Below are 20,500 nucleotides of genomic sequence, written 5' to 3'. Positions count from 1 at the left end.
CCAGATCATGGCTTCTGAGCTCCCCACCAGCCCGTCCGTGCCCTTCCTCGCTACAGCATGCAGGGGCCCGCCCTTCCCCGGGACCCTCCCAGGGCCGGACCACTGCCCACCCCCAGTGAACAGAGCCCAGGGGCAACCACGCCCATGCAGCGCCCCCAAAGCCCGCTCCCCACTCGGCCTGCCAGCTCTCCACTCACGATCAGGGAGGGTGGGGTTAGTCCAGCAGATCCAACCCCCCAGACCCAGAGCTGCCTGAGGGGAGGCCTGCTGGCTCATCCCAGGGCAGAGGGAGCAGGGATGAGTGTGGGCTGAGCCAGCCAGAGAAGGAACAGGTGAAGGGACGGGGGATGACTTGGGCTCTCAGGAAGGACGTGAGGGCTGCCCAGCGTCCACGGGGACAGTGACCTGAGGACCCAGGGGAGCCCCAGTATGGGGGGCCAGAGCAGCAAGGGACACCCCAACGCTAGGTTGGGGAGGGGTCTGGAGGACACAGGGAGCACAGGGCTGGGCAGCAGGACCCCCCAGGTGGGGTGAGGCAGGTCAGGGGAAGGGGTGCCAGGCCTGAGGACCTGCCCCCAGGGCTCACCACGTCTGGCCCTCAGCGTTCACGGTCAGCCATCAGCGAGGGGCCACCGCCCTGTCCCACCCACCCCTCAGCCATCACAGTGCCCCCCCAGGATGTGCCCTCCCAGCTGCCCACGCTGCAGCCATCTCGGTGCTGGGCTGGCTGTCCTGCCCCGTCCTGCTCAGCACACCGGCCTGCACAGCTGCCCACCTCTGCCCCGCCCCCCAGGAGCCACCCCTAACCCATGGCAGCAGCGTTCAGCAGGGCCCTCTCAGCCGCCCAGAGGTCTGAGCCCCTCGTGCCAGCGGCGTGGCTCTGAAACCTGCCTGTGACCTCGGGCAGGTCTTTGAGGCCCAGCCCCTTGCCTGGGACATGGGGGCACAGGAAAAGGCCCCTGGGCTGTCCAGCGAGCGGTCTGGCACTCAGCCCGGCCAGGCGTGTGGAAGGGGGCACCCCCGTTTACTTGCTCAGACTGGGCCAGGGTATGGGGGCTGCGGGGTCCAGCCCCTGCGCCCCCCGAGACGCTTTTGCTGGCAGACTCCAGTCCCGGCCACCCTAGTCTGATGCCTTGCTGCCAGCAGTCCGTCTACCCCACCGTCTGTCCCAGAGACCAACCCTCAGACCCAGACACTGGCTACAAAGGGCAGCTCTGGCCTGGCCCTAAATGCCTTTCACCAGCTCCCAGGGGGGTGACCCACTGGCCGGCACAGGTGGCCTGGACCCGTGAGTGGGCAGCCGGCTTCCCTGGCTGTGTGCACCCTTGCTGGGCACCGAGACAGAGAGGCACCAGGGCCCAAGGGGACAGTGGCTACACTAAGCAGAGCAGGTCCACCGAGGGGGTCTCCTCAGCTCAGGGGACAGCAGGCCAGTGCGGACGGAGAGGGGGCCCCCGCCCACCCCGGGTCAGGGCATGGGGAGGTGGCCCCCCAGTGGGCTGGCAGGGGGCACGCGCACAGAGGTGGGATGACTCAGCTGTGCCTGCCGTGGGAACAGCTCCCCGAGAGCCAGGGTTCCTTGCCCCACGCTGGGCGGGGGAGACGTTTTATAGGAGCCATTGACCAGTAGCATTGATCCCTGAGAATGTATCGCACAAATCATTTTGCACTAAACTGCAGAATCGATGGAGAAATCTCCCGGAAAATTTATATTAAAAGTCTCTGTTTGCCTAAATGAGTTCCCTGTGCCCCATATTGAATATTTGGCTGATGAATTGAATGGGTTTAAATTCGAACATTGCGGACCCATTAAAGAATGAATTCTTAAATCAAATCCTGCCTTTTATGATTGAAATGAGATTTCCTCTGAGATGGACCAGCCACTATATAAATCAGCTGTGCATTTTATACGGAACCATAAACAAGATATAATTCTTTTAAATACACAACAGGTGCCTTAAATCTTTTGATGCATCTTGTATTTATCTGAAGTGGGGATTGCTGTATTTACACCAGGTCATGTGGGGCGTCTGATGGCACTGCCCGTGAAGGTGAAGGTCTCTGTGCCGTGGGGTCCCACATAAGGTCCCTCCAGAGAAGCCCACGAGGGGCCAGGTGACGCCCAGCCCGGGCGCCCACAGTGCCCACAGCCAGGCCCCTCGACGCTCATGCACACACAGCACACATAATCATGCTCACGTGAACACACATGCATGCATACACATGTGAAAATGTACATGGCACAAATGTGCTTGTGTGTCTGAGCATGCTTGAGTGACCCACGTGCACAGATGTTTGTGCAAGTAAAAGGAGCAGGTGGGTACATGTGCCTGCCTGTGCACAAGCGTGAACAAGCATGCACACACTAGCACATGCACATGGCACGTGTACACACAGTAGATTCGCACACGTGGACACCACCCCACACCATCACAGACTCCCACCTGTACACATAGACACATGAGCACACGGCACCCCACATGTACGCATGCTGTCCTGCAACAAACACGCCAGACACACACACGTGCACAACGGCACAAATCCGATAACACAGGAATGCACACGCACACACGCACTCACCTCAAGGCTCTCCCCAGGACCCGAGGGCTCAGGCCACGCCAGGCTCTCTCCTCAAGTCACAGCATCTTCTCAGCGCTGTGGGCTCCACCCGACCTGGTCTGGTTCTGGGAGCAGAGAGAAGCCTCCCCATCGCGGTTCTGAGCTCCCGACTGCTGCCCGTGCCTGGCACCTACACACAGGTGCCCTCTAGCCACCTCACACCTACATGACCTCCAGGAAGAGGCAGGCCAGGCACCAGGAGCCTCTGAGTCATTAAAGATGCCAGCTGGGCATCCAGGAAGGCTTCCTGGGGGAGGCAACACCAGTGCTGAGCCCAGGGGATGAGCACAATCTTCCGCCCCCGGTTTGGGCTCCAAGCCAGCGTGCATGTCTCACATGGACCAACCCTTCCAGAAACTCTCTCGGGGCATCTGTGCCCGGCCTCCATCCATGCCCACTGGCAAGCCCCAAGGGCTCCTGGCCCTCAGCTGACCACTTGGGCTGGAGGGGGCTTTGCTGCTCACCAGCAGCAGCAGGTCCCCAAGGAAGGGCCACAAAAAGCACCCTCACCCGGTGATACGAGTGTCGGGAACATCAGATTGGGAGACTATGGCTGAGGGGAGGGGTGGGGCCAGAGCTCCGGACCCTTATCCAGAGGCTGGAACCTCCCCCAGGAAGGGATGGCACTGGGGTCCCTCCCGTCAGCCCTCCCGGCCACACGTGCTGCCCCCAGACACCCACCCATTCTCTCCAGAGCCGGATCCCACCCACCCTCCGAGTCCTGCCTGCCTGCCTAGACGGGGTGGTCCTCACTGCCGGACACCACGCCCCGTCCTCCACCCTCTCAGGGACTCCCCTCCCTCGCCGGCAGCCTCGCAGAGCTCAGACGCACACACCCAGAGGCCACAGGCCCCCTGCTACACCCCTCCAGCATCCCACCCAGCGCCCCCACCCAGGCTGATTCTCTGCGGAAGCCTGCCCTCCCCCACCCAGGCCCCCATCCCTTCCCCACCACTCCCCACGGCCAGCTGCCCAGCTGGTCTCCCACAGCTGCCCCACGGCAACCAGAGCAAGTGCTCAAAACAGCATCCAGAAAATGCATCCAAATGGGCGGAGTTTTTTGTTTTTTTGGCTGCGTTGGGTCTTCGTTGCTGCTCAAGGGCTTTCTCTAGTTGCGGCGAGCAGGGGCTACTCTTTGTTGCGGTGCGTGGGCTCTAGGTGCATGGGCTTCAGTAGTTGTGGCACGTGGGCTCAGTAGTTGTGGCGCACGGGCTTAGCTGCTCCACGGCATGTGGCATCTTCCCGGACCAGGGCTCGAACCTGCGTCCCCTGCGTTAGCGGGTGGATTCTCAGTCACTGCACCACCAGGGATGCCTTTCCCCAAATGGGTGTTTTTGAAAAGTACCACCTCCCCCACCGAAGACCCCGAACCCCCCAGGCCTCTCTCACTGTCTGGCACAGGCTGTTCCAGAAACAGAAGAGGGTAGTCCCTACCTTGTGAACCGAGGTGATGGCCCCTACACCAAAATAAGGGCACACAGACAGCTCTGAAAAGAAATCAAATGTGGAGGGGATGTGTGCAGGCATCTGTGTGTACGTGTGTGTATGTTCAGATGTGTGTACATGTGGATGTGTGTACACATGTGTACAGATGTATGTACATATACAGATTTGTGTGTGCACAAGCATGTGCATACAGGTGCGTGTACATATACAGGTGTGTGTATGTGCGAAGATGTGTGTACACATTTGTACAGGTGCATGTATGTATACAGATCTGTGTGTGTGTGGGCAGGCACATGTGTGTGCCTATACAGGTGTGTGTGTGCATATACAGATGCATGTATATGTGCAGATATGTGAGTATGCACACGGGCATACATGTATGTACCACAAGTACATTTTCATTTTAAATGAAGCTCTTCTAACCGAACCCAGTGGTGTGTTCTAAATGACACCTTGTACTTCATGTGTCAAAGTGACTCAGCTCCATCGAGAGCCAAAGGGAGAAAAATGACATGAGCATCTCAAAAGATCAGGAAGTGTGTTTGGTAAAGTTCAACATCTATTTATTGTTTTGTTAAATCTCTTAAAAACTAGGTATGAAAGGGGATTGGATTACTATACAGAGAAAAATAGAGCTGCATTCCCAGCTCAGGCCAAATGCAAAGATCTAGGGGTTGAGGCCACATCAGCAAGTTTTGGAAATTGATGCGAAAAAGCTGGAGAACCCAACAGAATAAATGAGCAGGCAAATCACATAGGGGAGAGCCGGTAGGCTAACTCATTCACGAAGAGGTCGACCCAGCCAGGAATCAGATCAACGCAGAATTGGACACACTCAGTGCCCTGCGGAATAGTGGGCTTCTAAGAGGTCAGCCCAGAGCCTATGCTGGCAGAGCCCGGCAGCTGCGCAGCAGGTCCCAGAGCCCGTGCAGATCCCAGGCCTGCAGCCCTGCTCCCGGGCCCGCACCGCCAGGGTCCTGGGAGCCCCGCCACGGGCGGGCTTGACGTTTGCGGAGTCGGAGCAGCCAGACATCTGCCACCAGGGGAAAGAATGAGGGCAGTGGAAGTCGTCCTAGAACACCAGGGGCGGGGGGAACGCAGCCACAGGCGGATCGTCACCACAAAGGCCATGGGAAAGGAGGGAAGTGCAGCCAACGCGGCCCTCCTCACGGCTCGTGGCCAGCAATGCTCTATCGTCCCCGGAAGCTCAGACTCTCTGGACCCGCGAGCGCTCACTGCTGCTCCCGGGAAACACCGGGCTCCTTCCTGCCAGCCTCTCGTCATGGTGTTTTCCCTGATGGGTCAACACAAAAGACCACTTAGTGAACAGACACCGTTGTTGGCTCATTAAGCACTGACCTGGCCGGCAGTGCTGTCCCTCGGCCTGGACGGAGCTTGCCCAGCACACGGGTTCCTCCGCGGGGCACGTCCCGGCCTCCTGCGCTCAGGACTCTGGATGTGAAGAGCCCTCGGCCGGGGGCCACGGATGCCACAGAATCACCACCGAAAGCACAAGAGCAGAAACACGGCACCGAAGGGGCAGGAAGAGGGCTCGCTCATGGGTGAGCAGAAGCGAGAAGGCAGGGCCCGTCGCCGCTGCTCTGCGCACGTCCATCCGCGGACAGCCTCGAAGGCGCCGCGAGCGTTGATGACGGTGGGACAAGCGGGTCTTCGCGAGCAGGCAGACTCGCAAATACAGGCTCCGCGAATACCGAAGACCGCCATCTGTCCAGAACCAGCGCCTCACCCTGCTCCTCCGAGCCGGCCACACAGCGAAGACACAGGCCAGCAGGTGCCCAGGCGGGGAGGGGCCGGGGGCCGGCGTTTGAGGGACATCCACTTGTCGTTCCAACAGAGACCAGCTGACCACAACTCAAGGCTCGACCTGCTGGGCCTCTGGCCATCGGGCCAGGCTCCTGGCTCTGCCGTTCACCCTCCCTGGAGCACTGGACCTGGGGGCGCCCCACCCAGACCCCAGGAAGGCAGGGAGATGGGCTCCAACAAGGGAAGAAGGAGAGACTGGATATTAGGGGACAGTGAGACCAAAGACAAAAATGAGACAAAATAAAACAAAGTAAAATATAAGAGGCAGGCCTTGCACCAACCGGGAAGGAAAAAGCTCCTTGAACTGCATGGGAGACTCACTCAGCTCCGCATCTGAGGCTGGAAATGCCATGGAGTGGGGCGCGGGGGCCATCCTGGGCTGAGCAGGGCACAGCAGCTGCCACAGCGTGTGAGCTGGCCGGGGCGCCAGGAGGGGAGGTGCTCAGGAGGGCTTTGAAGGCAGTTCGTTACTGTCCTTTTTTGTTTAAAATATCCTCATCAAACACCCAAGCTCCTGAGTTTTGATGTGTAACAGTCTCAGTATCACCATTTTCTAAACTGCCCTTAATGAATGGGCTTTTGTTTCCTTTTTGAGTCAATGGATATTTAGGACAGAAAGAAAGAGGTGAGATTTTTCCATGATGTGAGGATGTTGAGTTGTTTCAGCTTCTGTTAGTGACTCCTAGTGTTGTTATACTGCGGCCAGAGACTACAGACGGGGTCTCTTCTGTTTGAGGAATTTACTGAGATTGTCTTCGCGGGCCACTAGATACCTCCTTTTAGTAAATGTTCCCTAACTGCTTAAAATGAGGGTCTTCTGAATGTAGAGTAGGAAGTTTGATACACATATACATGTATATGTTAAATTATCTCTGGATAATTTTATTCGCATCCTATGTACACATGTGAGTTTTTATACCCCGATCTGGTCAAAGACTTTCATCGCAATTGTGTCCCTATCGTGTTTCCTTTGCTGTTGTTATAAGGGTTCTTTAAATACTTTGATGCTATATTGTTCATCCCATAGAAGTTTATCCCTCCAGTCTCTTCATTGTGGAGTTTACCTCTTGTCAATATAAGTTTACTTTTTCTCCATTCTCATGCTTTCTACCTTTAATCATACTTGGCCTATGGACATTTGTACAGGCCTGCAGAGTCTCCTGCTCCGGACATGGTACCTACCCTCCCCCCCCAGGCCGGAGGGTGGCCCGGACGTGGTGACCAGAGAGCGAAGGAGAGGGCGGCCTCCAGCCCCTGCCGAGGCCCACGTGGACGGAAGCAGCCAGGTGAGCGAGGGGCCTGGGACGCCCCACCCCGCTCGAGCCGTTGGATGACACAGATCCCATCCACGCTTGCTCTGCCTTGCTCTGGCCCAGCCCAGAACCACCAGCCAAGCTGCCCCCCGACTCCTGCCCCTCAGAAGCCAGGAGGTAATGACTGCTTCACAAGCTGCTCAGTTTGGGGTGATTTATTACACGGAAAAGGATAACAAATCCAGCTTGATCACGTTATTTTACCTGACCTCCCATTATGGCTCAGTGTTTACCCAGCATGGTTTTACTCTCCTTCATTTGTAACCTCTCCCTGAAGTTCATTGCAGGTGTAAACGTCGGGATTCCAGCAGGAAGCAGATGGCGGCCCCAGCACCAACAGAACAACGGGAAGAAGGACGCGGGCCGATGTGAGCGCAGCGCCTGGCGGCCAAGGGCAGGAGCTGCCAGCAAGTCGGGGCAGGCTGCCCAGCACGGGTTGTCCCCTGAAACAGCTGCACTAGCAGAAGGTCCCAGCTTCGGACACAGATACGGCCGTTACATTTCCACGGGGCGCATGGCTCATTTACACTCATTGTCATGACATATATTTGCTCTCACATCTACAGTGTTCTTTCAGGTGCTGTTTTTATGCTTGCTTCCTGGTCTCTCTGCTTCTGTCGTTTGGCTTAGGAGTTATGGTTTCTTTGCTTTTTTCTCATTCGTGATTCATAAACAGGCATCCTTTGTTTTCATTTTCGTTTGTTCTCGTTTTATTTTTATTTTTTTAACTTTTTAAAAATTTATATTGGATTATAGTTGATTTACTGTGTTTTTAAATTTATATGTTGGTTATATTTGCATTAAAAACGTGAACTGGATTGGAGGCCAGGGATGGAGGCCGAGAGCCTGACTCAGGCTGACTGAGGGGACGAGGACGTATGCCCCAAGCCCGTGCCCAGCCCCATCACCTACCTGCCCGAGGCCTCTTACCTCCCCGTGGACTGGCCGCGACCCCTGTGAGAGGGGTGTAGGACCCTGGGAGTCCCGTCGGTGTGGACATCACTGAGTGCAGGGAAGGGATGTCTCGTGCATGTTTGAGGCAGAAACACAATGGAGAGGAGGCTACAGAGTCTCCAGGACACCGGCCACACCACCCAGGAAAGGCTGAGGCCTGTCGGTCCAGGGACAGTGGGAGCAGCAGGCAGACCTGTGCTGAGACCGAAGTCGAGGCCCCAGCAGGACTGCTGTCAGGACCGGGCTGTTATCCCACCGGGATGTGCCGGCCAGCTGGAAGCAGCGGGTGCCAGCCAAAGAAACGCTGCGAGAGGGCACTGTCCTCGAGCCCCTCGCATCCCATCAGTGCTGTTAAAATAAAGAGCAATGGAACCTGAAAAAGAAACCTCCATTTCTCCATTTCTTGATTATTCTTAACTTGATTCATTTCTCAGGTGAACATCCTTCAGTAATTTTTAAAGGAAGAAGACGTAGGGGGAGGGATTTTTCTCAGGGTCCTTTCATATTTCAGAATGTGTTTCAGTATCTTTATGTTTTGGGAAACAGCTCTGCCTAGAATGATCATGTCATAATCTTGTTTCAAAACCTGACAGCTTATTCAAGGATGAAATTCCTTACGCACAACCCTACCCTGAAGGGAGCCTCCAAGGTGTCCCCTGACGCTCACACCTTCGGTGTAGGCTGGATGTGGGGACCAGAACAACGCCACTTCCAAGTTTCGGCTGTAAAAGACTGACCTCCATTGTGGGGCGCCCCCCTTCCCCTCCGAACTGGCCCACTCACGCCGCGGGAGCAGCTGCCATGCCTGGTGGCGGGGGGAGTCAGGTGAGACCACAGCCCCAGCCAGCAGCTTGACTACAACCTTGTGAGCCCTCGAGCCAGAGGCCCCCAGTTAAGCCACACACAGACTACTGACACTCAGAAGCCATGAGATCATAAAAAGCTTAAAGCAAACAAGTTTTAGGGGTAATTTGTTATGCAGCAACAGGTAACTAATACACAAAGGAATCCCGAAAACAGCTCCTAGAACTGACAGACAGAGTTAGCAAGGTCACAAGATACAAGGTCAATACACAAAATGCAATTGTATTTCTGTAAGCTACTAGTAAACAATTAGAAAATGAAATTTTTAAATCTATTTAAATTAGCACCAAAAATAAAATACATGAGATTAAATTTAACAAAACATGTGCAAGACCTCCACACGGATAACGGAGAGAAATTAAAGGCAAATAAATGGAGACACCGACTGTGTCTGTGGGTTGGAAAACTCAGTCCCATCAGGATGGAAATTCTCCCAGAACTGGTATATAGATTAAGCACAATCCCAATCAAAATGCCAATGGCATTTTTTTGTAAAACATGTTTGAAACCTGGCCTAAAATTTTTGAAGGGAAGGGAAAGACTGATGTCAAGACTTACTGCAAAGCTGCAGTGAGACAGACGGACCAACAGACAGCAGGACAGAACAGAATCCAGAAGTGGACGTGTAGAAACATGGTGTGTTTACTTTTGACAAGACACCAATGCTTATTAATGGGGGAAGGAAAGTCTTTGGAAAGAGACGGACTCCCCTCCTTCCTCATAACACACCCCAAATTAATGCAACACAGGTCACGGGTCTAACCCGAAAGCCAAGGCTACTGGTTTAGGAAAAGCGCAGGAGAGCTGCTCCTTGACTTTGGGGGTCGTTTACGGATTCACCTTGGTGATTTTGAGGGGGTCCCTTTCCAGAGCTTCTGGGGTGTCATTCAGACACAGGGTACTCCCACGACGTGTGCAAGCCTTGCCCCCTTCTGTCCTTCTCCTGCCCCCTTTGTACCACTATCACCTTCACTGTTTCCTTCCCGCTCACGGGGAACCACGTGGGCCGCCTGCAGTTTGGCTCCAACCATCACTCAGAATTCAGAGGACGCGGGGGATGGGGACCTTCATGTTCGCTCAACTCTGCTGGTCTGTCCCCGTCACTGTTCCTGCTGAGGTCCCGGGCTCCTCTGGTCTGTTGCGAGGATTTCCTTTGGCCCATCTTCTAGGGCAGGCGGCTGGCGCAACCTGCCCTCGCTTCCCCTGCATCGTGAGGCTGACAGCACCCTTCTCTCTGCACCTGAGCAAAGGAGGACCCCCTCCCGGAAGTGCACCCCCGCAGGCTGGTGACCCCGGCATCTCCCTGACCCATGAGGAAGTGATTTTGAGACGGGCGCTCCCACATCCAAACTCGCGGGCGACCCACGTGGTCCCGGGAGCGGGGATGGGACGGGGGTGGGGGGCGATGTGTAGGACGGGGACACTGCAGAGCACAGGGCCCTCAGCCAGGCTGAGCCCAGACGGGCGGGCTGGGTGGGGAGGCCGGAGCGGACCCAGTGAGGGGTGCCCTTCCTCCCCAGCTGGCTCTGGGGAAGCTCCACCTCACTTGTCCTCTCCCACCCACCGTCCTGTCTCCGCCCCCTTTTCTCTGTCCCCACGTTTCCTTACATGGTACTAAAAAACAAGTCGATGCCTCATAAAAGTCACTGTGTTTTCCAGTAATAGACCACAGCCAAGTAACCTTGACCTCAGCTGTTGGGTGAAACAGACCCTCCCGCTGTAGGACGCCCCACAGGACTGCCCCTGCAAGCTCTGCTCTGTCCTGGAACAAGCGAGGCCTCTCTAGGAGCTGCTTCTACACACGGTGGATCCTTCTTGGTTCCTGCCTCACTCAGGAATTGCTCTGGCTGCATACACCACCAAAACACCACCAGCAACAACAAAAGTGGCATCGGTAAGTTAGGCGTTCACGTGTCTCTCATGAGACAAGAGTTGGAGGTGGCCAACCAGAGTGGTCTGGGTCTCCACAGTCATCGGAGACCCAGGCGTCTCTGTCCTTCTTCTCCAGCTCCTTGCACATGGCTTTCTGTCTCAAGGTCGCCTCATGGTTCAAACTGTTGCCTGAGCCCCAGCCATCACACCTCTGTTCAGGAAGCAGAAAAAAAGCAACGCAAAGGACAGGGGGTGCTTTTCCCAGGTGAGTCAGCTACTTTTAAGGAGCCCTCCCAAAGCTCCTTCAGCACTTTTACTCACATCTCCTTTGCCAGACCTTCATTATTTGGCCGCACACAGCTGCAAGGAATATCGGGAAATGGGATCCAGAGAGGATATCTGGCTCGGCCAGGATGGTGAAGGCCCAGAAACTTGGGATGGGGGAGCCCTGTGGGGCAAGTCTGCCCCCCAACCCAGCAGAGAGTGAGGACAGGGGCCAGGATGAGCCCCACAGAGTTCTGGCCAAGGACACAGACCAGTGCCAACTCCTCCCTGCGGGACTTGTGCAGGACTCATGCCCCCTCCCTGGTTGTCCCAAGGCCCTGCCTCCGCAGCTCCGAGACCCCAGCAGGGTCTTCGGGGACCAGCAGGACCTACAGATTGGGGCAAACTTCTGATCTCGCACCGTCTCTGTCATGGTGCCTGGGGCGAGGTCCAGCCAACCCTCTGCAGTCCACTGACTCAGGACACAGCTCAGCCTTGGGTCGCATTGTCCAGCCCTTGTGATGGTCCAAGCTTGGGCCTGGACGCCTGGACCAGAGGCAGATCTGTGTGGAGTGGCCCTTCAGTGGGGCTCCTTCTCAGCCCCTGCCCGTGGCCCGCTCCCTGACCCAGTGGTCCCACAGGACGGCCGCGCAGACCCCACCCACGCATGCTCGGCCTCGCTCTGGCCGCGCCCAGACGCCAGCCCTCGGGGTCTCTGTGTCGGGCACCACGTTTCCAAGTGCCTCGAGGGCCCCTGGAAGCCCCTGCCTAGGCCTGGGGTCAGCGGGAAACACCCTAGCCCTGGAGGGCCCAGGAGAGGGGCTGGTCAGGAGGTCCTACCCCCTCCCCGGCAGGTCAGCAGGAGGCGGGAGGAGAGGCCTGGAGAGGAGTCACACTTGGCCTGAGCCCCTCACCCCAAGCGAGGAGGAGGCCCCACGTCATCCCGCGGTACCGATGAGGAAACTGAGGCACAGAGCACAGAGGTGAGCTTCCCCAGCCACGTAGCTGGACGGCCTCCTGCCATGGCCACCAGCCCGGCATCCCTTCCCCGCCCTGAGAAGCATGGGGTAAGGCAAGTCCAGCTCTCAGGACTGGCGGTGACCAGGCCTGGGAGCCCCAGCTACAGGACAGGGATGCACGGCTGCAGGCGGATCCCAGCCTCTATCACCAGCTCCGGGGGCTGGCCGAGCTCTCCGGGACGTGCTGGTCAGAGCTCTCCAGGGATGAGGCCCCCACCCTTCCCTCCCGCAGAGGGGCGGCCTTGGTGCCAGAGAGGGCGGGCGTCTAGCTGCCCCCCCACCGCCCTCCGCGGACAGCAGCCAGAAGGCCAGCGGCTGCGCTCTCCCGAAGGCGCTCCCGTCCGCCAGCTTCCCGGAGTCCACTTGGCCGCCCACCTTCCCTGGCCCCTCCCGCAGCGGGTGGTGGCTGCGCCAGTGACCTTGTGATAACCCGAGTGCCATCCGTCAGCGGCCAGCCGCCAGGCTCCGGAACACTGCAGCAGCTCATCTGAATTCAAATTACCCTGGGAGACGCGCGCTGTGCCAGCCATAACTCAGCGCGGCTGGAGGAGCGCGGCCGCTGCAGATTGGACATTACCATACATTCCTGGGGCGTCGGACAGGGCTGCTAATGAAAATATCAATCAAAAACTCAGCTGACTTAATGGTCAATTTAAATTAATTAATTGGGGAGGAGAAAAAAGTCGAGGGGGCAGTGCTGACGGGCTCCGTCTCCGGTGGCCGCTGAGAAGCTTGGTACCCGACTGGGTACAGCCCCCGGCCCGGCAGACGGGGCATCCCCTCCCAGGGACCCCAGGACACCCGAGGACCCAGGGAAGGGGTGTGAGGCCCGGCCTCCCTGCCTTGGCAGCTCCCGGCCAGTTGCGGGCAGCCTGTCCAACTGTCCGGATCCCTGTCTGCAGGGATAGCCAGTCACCTCCTGCCGGGTCCCCCCTGGTCACCAAGGAGCAGAGAAACCCCTTTGCCCAGTGGGACAGGGAGCGGCTGGCAGGGCGAGGGTAGGTGAGCCACCATCCGCTCAGGTCTCCGCCTGGACGTCCGCCCACCCCCTCAGACCTCATCTCCTTGTCCATGAAAGGGGGTGGCGGCAACCCCCGCCCAGGGTGCTGCAGGCTGGGGCGCCCCAAGGCCCCTCGGGAGGGTCAGTGAATTGTCTTCCACATGCAAAGAGAGAGGGTAGGTCCCCAGAGCGCAGCCCCGCTATGGCCAGGCAGCTGGAGTGCAAGCTGTACAGTGTCCCGCTCAGCCGTGTGGCACTGGGAAAAGCTTCCAAGGCCCCAGATGACAGGGGAGCAGGGCTCGAGGGACACACGGGGACCCGCCACTCAGTGAGGGAATGGAGCTTGACAGGCAGACGCCACGGCCCAGGGGCACCAGCAAACCATTCAGCTGCCAGAGGGGGTCTGTGGGAATCGGGATTCCGGGCAGGACCCTCAGGGAGACGCCCACCGTGGACCCCCGTAGACGGGACTTTTCACATCCTCAGAAGCCATAACAGAGCCCTCCAAAAAGGAGGGAGGTGACAGAGCCAGGCTGGCCTGGTCCCCCGGCCCCGCTGCAGGGCACCGGCCGTCTGCAGACCTCTCCAAGGGAAGGCCAGCCCCGGGGTTGGGTCCCAGATGCCAGGCGGAACATTCCTTGCCATGGGCTCTCACCCAGCACCTTTCCTGCAGGAACCGCTCAGGGACATCGCCCACGGCTGAGAGAAACCCACCATCCAGGGTCTCAGCGCGTGCGGTCAGGGCTGGGGGAGCCCAAGGCGATGCAGGGATTGGAGAGGAGGTGGGAGGCTGGCAGGGGCGGGTGGGGGGGCGGTGAGGAGGGGGCAGGACCCAGGAGGCTGTCAGTGCCAAGTTCAAGTGATTTCACAGGAGGGGAGTGGGCAAGTCAGGGTGAGACGTAATGGGGAGGGCTGGGTGGGCTTCTCGGGCTGGGGATTGGGGACCCGTGGGGCCTATCCCTGGGCTTCGGGTTCTGGTGGTGTTTGCGGTCAGCACTGGGGCACCACTAGGGTTCTGGGGAGACCCGGACAGTCACCCCCACCCAGCCCACCTTCAAGGGGAGGGCCCGCTGCCTCTCCCGGGCCTGGTGCAGGAGGGGGGCCTCATGTCCCCCAGCCACTTCTGCCCATGGACTGTTAGGCCCCAAGCCCCTGAGGGTCCCCCCGACCCAGCTGTTACCTCCCGCCCCACCAGGCCTCCTGCTCAGTGCCCGGCCGGGAAGCCCACCCCAGCCTGCCCTGTGTGCCCAGCTACCCAGGTCCCCGTGGGCCAAGTACCGGGGATGAAGGGCCCACCTGGCCCAGTAGGTGGAGGGGACACAAGCTCCACCTCTGACCCCAGGGCACTGCTGAGACCATGGCAGCTGCTCAGCAGGTGGCACTGTTCTTGACTAATTCCCTGCACCGGTGACAGTTGGTTCAGGTGAAATGTCTGCAGACGCACATGTTTCCCAGGAGAGGTACGTGCCGACATCACTTCTCCAATAACTGCAGGATCGATGGTGCCAGGGGCCCCAGACCGAGGGACCGTGAGGGGCCCACCCCGCCCTCCACCCCTCCCATCCACCCCCATCGGGCCTGGGTCCCATACTTGTCCTCCCATCATCACCTGCGCCAAACTCACTGGCCAGACAGAGCCAGGGTCTAGGCTGGGCCAAGCAGCCAAGAGCTGCAGCCAGGCCGAGGCTGGGACGTGGAGAGAGGGGGAGTGAGGGGGGGAGTCCAGGAAAAGGGTGTCTCAGGCCCTCAGCCTTTGGGCGCTGGTCCCAGCAGCAGTCCCTCCCAGGGTCTCCACTCTGGGGTGGCTGCTCCCAAGGTCACACAGCAGGTTGGTGGGAGCCTGGGGCTTGAACCTCAATTTCCCCGGGCTCCCCCTGGCAACCCACCCACCGTGGAGTGGCCCCCGGGGGATTCGGCTGTGTGAGCTCTTTGGCCTTAGGCGAGTCCCGCACCCTCTCTGGGCTCAGAGCCCCATCTGTAAATTGCAGTGTCCAGTGACCAGCGCTGGATTCAGTAAGCCCTGGGGCCACACCCATAGCTCACCCTGCCCCATCCGACCCTGGGCTCCTGCACTCCTGACAAGCCTCCTGGATGGCTGGCCTCCCTGGGGAGGGGGCATCTCATCTTGTCCACACTCCCCAGGGTGGCCAGTGCTCTTTGGGGAACAGCATTGATCCCCTTCCTGGACTCAGCCCTCTCTGGGAAGTAGAAGGAGCCACCAGAAGCCCTGAGGACACTGAAGTGGGGGGACTGACAGGGGTACACCATCGCCACCACACCTGGGGCCCCAGGGTCTGCGCCACCTCCACTCCCACCCCAGGTTCCAGACCACCCTCCACCCCCCACCCGCCCCCGCAGGCTTGCCCACAGCCGGGCAGGCTGAGGTCTCAGCCACTGCCAGGGGCAATCTTTGCTGCCACCCAGCGACCGCCAGGGGCAGTGCAGGTGGAGCCTCCGGCCACCGCAGGACCACCCAGCCACAGGGTGAGTGACCAGGGACCTCCAGGAGCCGGCCAGTGGAAGTAGAGTCCCTTTCTGGGCCTGGACCATGCACCCCAGAGGCCCAGCCAGAGGGCAGCTGGGGATCAAGGGGGTGGGGCTGAGTTCTGGGCAGAGCTGCCACTGCCTCGGTCTAGGGCCACCTGGCCCTGCCAGCTGTGGGGAGAAGGTGAGCATCCATCCTCCAATTCCTGCACAAGCATCCCGGTCGCCCCGTGAGGCCAGGACCCCTAGCCCCACACACTGAGAGCATCCAGCGTCTGGACCCTCAGGCTTCAAGCTGAGAAACAGGCCTCAATCCAAGACCCCCGCCCAGCTTGTGCAGCCACACTGTGATGCCCACGCACAGCTGCTCCCCTCGGGCCCTCGGCCCCAGTCCACACCCTCAGGAGGATGGGGAGGGAGGTGCTCCTGCCGGCCCCGGCCTGCGATCCCAGCTGCTCTGGGCCCACCCACATCCAAGTGTGAGCAGTTGGGGCATCATCGGCTGCACAGTGAGCATCTCGGGGGCCGTTTGCAGCAGAACCCTGGCTGGGAGGGGGCCTTGTATGGCTGCAGAGCCCCGGGGCAGCCCTGCCCCTCCCTGCCCTGGTCTGGGGTCTCTGAGCCGGGTCCGGAGGGTTGCGGAGGGTGGGTGGGATGGGCCGGGGAGCCCTAGGTGGCAGACACTGCCTGGCAAGGTGAGGCTCAGCCTCTCCCTCCCTGACCCGTGAAGGGACAAAGCCCCCCAGGCCACAGGCTCCACCCCCCCAGAGGCCCCTCTGTGCACTGGCCTGTCATCTGTCAGGTCCACCTTCAGTCTCCCCCACAGTCCCTGTAGCGTGGCCTTGGCCCGGCGTGGAGAACCGCCCGGGCCCAGCACAGAGCAGACCCTTGGCAGACGGGAGCCCGACGCCCAGGGCAGCCCTGCCCACACCCGGCTTTCATGGAGGGCATACTGGGGGCTCCCAGAGCAAGTGTCTCAGGCCCAAGCCAGCCCCCCAGGAAGGGGGAGCCAGCCCTGCGTCCCTGGTAGTCCCAGGGCTGCCGTGGCTGTCCTCACCACACAGACCCACCTGGTCCACCCAAGGCAGGTCTGAGATCAGGGCTCCCCCACCAAAGGCCAAAACCATGACAGAGGGGCAAAAACCACGGCCGCTCAACCCCCTGCCCCAGTCAGTCTGCCTCGCCCTCACGCCCCGGGTCCATTCAGACAGAGGAGGTACCATGCTGGGAGGTGAAGCCAGGCCCTGGGCCTGAGTGAGGACCCCCTGTCCCCTGTGTCCCCAGCACCCCTGAAGGAGGAGCCCTTGGTATCTGTTAACGGACAGGGTGTTCTGCCGCCCGCCTGCCAGGGCTGGTGGAGGTCTGTGTCAGGATGGCAGAACAGAGGACCCACACCTCACGCACAAGGGCATCAGCCACCCCTGCCAGCCACCCTGAGCCGAGCTGCACCCACAAGGCGGGCGCACGGCAGTCTGGCCGTACTCCCAGGAAGCCAGGAGAATGGGCGTCAATCCCCATTGGACAGATGCTACGCTGGGGCCCAAAGAACTGGGGCTCCCGGGGGACACATTGCAGATCCAGGCCGGGCCCTGGACCTCCCACCCTGGTCCAGCACCCTGTGTCCTTCTGTCGACGGCAAGCACCACAACCAGGCTGGCGGCGGCCACGCATCCAGCCAGGCATCGGTGGCGGGGCTGGGTGACTGGGAGAACTGGGTGCCGACCATGGGGTCCGCAGATTCCATAAAGCACCAGAGGCAGCATTTCCCTGTTGTGGGCCAGGCAGCCTCTGCTGCCCCTGCTCACCTCTGCCGCCTGATGCACTTTGCTTCGGAAACAGCCAGACACTGAGTTTGGCCCGAGGGCTGCCGTTGCTGAGCTTTGATCTCGTGGGGACACTCAGCCCAGGACCCATCCCCCGCCTCCCGAGGCCTCTTCCTCTCCTGCACGAAGGGCCCTGATGTACGATTCCATTTCCGTGAAATGTCCAGAATAGGTAAATCCACAGAAACAGAGCAGGTTGGTGGGGTGATGGCCAAGGGTAGGGGGTTTCTTTGGGGCCACGGGGTGAAATGCTTCGGAACTGGATGGAGATGGTGGCTGCACAGCCCTGTCAATGTAGTAACTGCCACTTTAAAATGGTTAATTTTATGTCATGTGAATTTCACCTCAAAGCAAGTTTCAAAAAGACAATTAGATTGGAAGGATACAGAGACGATTAGCATGGTCCCTGCGCAAGGATGACACGCAAGTTCGTGAATCGTTCCATATTTAAAAGAAAAAAGACAATGAGATAACTTGGATGTATAGTAATATATGAAATTAATACCGAAATCAGTAAATCTCATACACTAACAGTAAAAAGATGTTTGCAATTAATTGTGTAAGACTTTTAAAATAATAATACTGGAGAGGGAAGGCTTTGGTCCTGTGGCCGCTGCATCTGCCTGGCCCCAGCCCCCCTCCAGCCCCCTCACCTGTGCCCGCCCACCTGTGCCCGCCCGGGCTCCCCATAGCCTCGCCCCAGGGAGCTCCTGGCTGCGCAGGTGCAGACGGCATGACCCTCCCACACGGCGGCACCCACAGCAAGCGTCTCTGTCACCCCACATGTCCCTGGTCTGGCCCCAGGAGCAGCAGGGCTGGTGTTCATCCCGGGTGCCACAGCACGCTCTCTCCACTGCAGTCCGTGCAATGCTGTGGGGTCTCATTTGTCATCTGTCACTGTGGTTTCTTGTTCCTGGAGCGAGTTCCTAGCTGAAGGGGAGCTCCCTGGGGAGGAGTCCCAGCACAGGGCACATGCAGGACCCAGAGAAAGTTCCCCTGAGCTGAAAGGGCATTAACTGAGCAGAGGGCAGCCTCTGAGGCACCCCATGACCCCCGCCTCCTGGGTTCACGCCGACCGTGGGCCGCACCCACACTTCCATTGGGCTCCACAGATGGTGGGTATGCTGTGGCTAGCTGGTCCACCGAGGGAAGCCGGCTGCTTGCAAGTTTCCTTGGAGAAGCCCCGGCGGCAGGACAGAGGGTGACCCCGAGGAAACATGTGCTGTGCAAAGGGCAAGGAAGAGCCATTGGGGTGGGACATATGTGGGGACACCCACAGCCACTGACAGCACATGACAGGACTGTCAACGTCCTGTGGGTAAAACGAGGCTGCCCGTGCACAAGAAGAGGACAGAAAGCCAAGAGGGCAGGGCCGGAATTAAAGTGACCAAGGTCCTGGTGTTGGGGGGAGGCAAAGACCTGAGTGAGCTTCAGACTTTGTGAGGTAAGGATGCTCATTATGACGGCGGGGCATCCACTTACAGAGCAGAAACAGAACTCATAACATCACAACCAGGAGAGGGAGAAGCCACAGAATCCAGTGACCAAAGACTTACAATAAGTGAAAAAGCACCTAATTCTCCAGGTAAAGCTGGAGGTGGGATTAAGAAAACCACTCTGGGGCTTCCCTGGGGGCACAGTGGTTGAGAGTCCGCCTGCCGATGCAGGGGACACAGGTTTGTGCCCCGGTCTGGGAAGATCCCACATACCGCGGAGCGGCTGGGCCCGTGAGCCATGGCCGCTGAGGCTGCGCGTCAACGGGAGAGGCCACAACAGTGAGAGGCCCGCGTACCGCAAAACAAACAAACAAACAAACAAAAAACACTCTGGTCTGTTCACCAAAGACCTAACATACAAGGCTACTGAAAGATTTAACACAAAAGGATGTAAAAATATACACCCAGTGACGTCCGCTTCTGGTCAGAATGCAGAGGATGTTGAAACCCTCGGCTCCCGACAAGAAAACTCATCCCATTAAAGCCAAGGATGCAGGAAAAGCAGCGCCTGCAGGGCAGCTTGAAGAATTGAGTTGCACAGAGAGACGAGCCTTTTCTCACGGGCACCCGGGGTGGGCGCCTGTCTGGCAGGGTGGGTCTGCCTGCAGCGGTGGGGGGTCAGCGGGCTTGGTCAAACAGTCCAAACTATCAAGTGTCTAACAGGCATGGAGCTGGAGGCCCAGAGGGCAGAAGAGAGAAGACTACAGCAAAAAATCTAACAACCCACTGAGTTCAGAAGCTGGCTGAAACAGCAGCGACCGTGCAAGATAAATACAAAGAAAAACGATTCCTAGATGTGGTCAACTGCTGAAAGCCAAAACTAAAGAGAAAATCTCAAACACGTCCAGAAAAAAAAAAAAAAAAAAGAAACATCACTTACAGGGATTCAACAATAAAATCACTTCTGACCTCTCACCAAAAACTATGCAAGCCCGAAGACAATGGAATTGTTTCTTTAAAGAAGGAACGAGACAAACTAGAATTCCATGTATGGCAAAACTATCCTTCAAAAATAAAGGCGAGATGAAGATATTTGCAGATAAATGAAAGCTGAGCCATCATACCCAATTACATGCTAAAGGGGGGTTTTCAGGCTGAAGACAAATGATATCCAGTGGAAACTCAGATCTGCTGGAAGGAATGAAGGGCATCAAAAATGGTAAACATGGCGACCAAAAGAAAGACATTATAGCCATTTTAATATTACACAAAATAGAATTTAATCAAAATGATCAGTAGAGACAAAGAGGGTTAACTTGCAACCATAAAAGATTCAACTCGGGCTTCCCTGGTGACGCAGTGGTTGAGAGTCCGCCTGCCGATGCAGGGAACACGGGTTCGTGCCCTGGTCTGGGAGGATCCCACATGCCACGGAGCGGCTGGGCCCGTGAGCCATGGCCGCTGAGCCTGCGTGTCCAGAGCCTGTGCTCCACAACGGGAGAGGCCACAACAGTGAGAGGCCCGCGTGCCACAAAAAAAAAAAAAAAAGATTCAACTCAACAGAAATATATAATTCTAAACA

The 20,500-nt window shown here is 58.2% G+C and overlaps 1 pseudogene; it reads left to right on the top strand.

Annotated features, from left to right (window-relative positions):
* Positions 1 to 17,837: 17,837 nt before the first annotated feature.
* Positions 17,838 to 17,933, top strand: LOC132501501 (U6 spliceosomal RNA; annotated as a pseudogene).
* The last annotated feature ends 2,567 nt before the right edge of the window (positions 17,934 to 20,500 follow it).

This window comes from Mesoplodon densirostris, chromosome 1 (assembly GCF_025265405.1).
Source record: "Mesoplodon densirostris isolate mMesDen1 chromosome 1, mMesDen1 primary haplotype, whole genome shotgun sequence".
NCBI lineage: Eukaryota > Metazoa > Chordata > Mammalia > Artiodactyla > Ziphiidae > Mesoplodon > Mesoplodon densirostris.
The sequence above is the reverse complement of the archived record's forward strand: the minus strand, read 5'-3'. Positions and strand labels throughout refer to the sequence as shown.